This window comes from Morone saxatilis, unplaced genomic scaffold (assembly GCF_004916995.1).
Source record: "Morone saxatilis isolate NCDOM2014 unplaced genomic scaffold, NCSU_SB_2.0 Contig15, whole genome shotgun sequence".
NCBI lineage: Eukaryota > Metazoa > Chordata > Actinopteri > Moronidae > Morone > Morone saxatilis.
In genome coordinates, this window is record NW_023339707.1 from 5,361,638 (window position 1) to 5,362,087 (window position 450).

General features: G+C 45.1%; 1 protein-coding gene across 1 annotated transcript in view; it reads right to left on the reverse strand.

Moving 5' to 3' along the window:
• Positions 1–450, reverse strand: part of prex1 (phosphatidylinositol-3,4,5-trisphosphate-dependent Rac exchange factor 1) — a 77,009-nt gene that overhangs the window by 23,201 nt on the left and 53,358 nt on the right. The gene's annotated exons all lie outside the window — the stretch shown is intronic.

Consider the following 450-nt stretch of genomic DNA (forward strand, 5'->3'; position numbering starts at 1 on the left):
TCTGTGTGCGCGTGCGTGTCAGCCCTTTTCAGAACCCCATGGGAATCAGCTGAGCTTCATTCACTGTGCTGGCACACGGGCTGTGTCACAACTAGCAATCCTGTTATTGTGGGGCATGGGGGACATGGGGTATGAATAACAGAGTAAGAGGGGGAGAGAGAAATGGAGAAAGAGAGCAAGAGGGAGCAAAAGAGTGAGGGTTTACTGTGGTGGGAGCAGGCAGAGCAGATGAGAAAAAAAAAAAGATTATCCAGAGAGTTACTGAAGAGAAGAGCAATACAGGGAAAAAAACTGAAATGAGTAAAATAACAGAAATCGACGAGGAAACTTGAACCAGAGGGACACAAGAAAAATGAGGCTAAAATGAAATGGTGGGGAGCAAGAGAGTTAAACTCAAGATGCAGATGAAAAGGTTTTCCATCTCTGGATTAGTGGAAAAGGAAGGTTCCA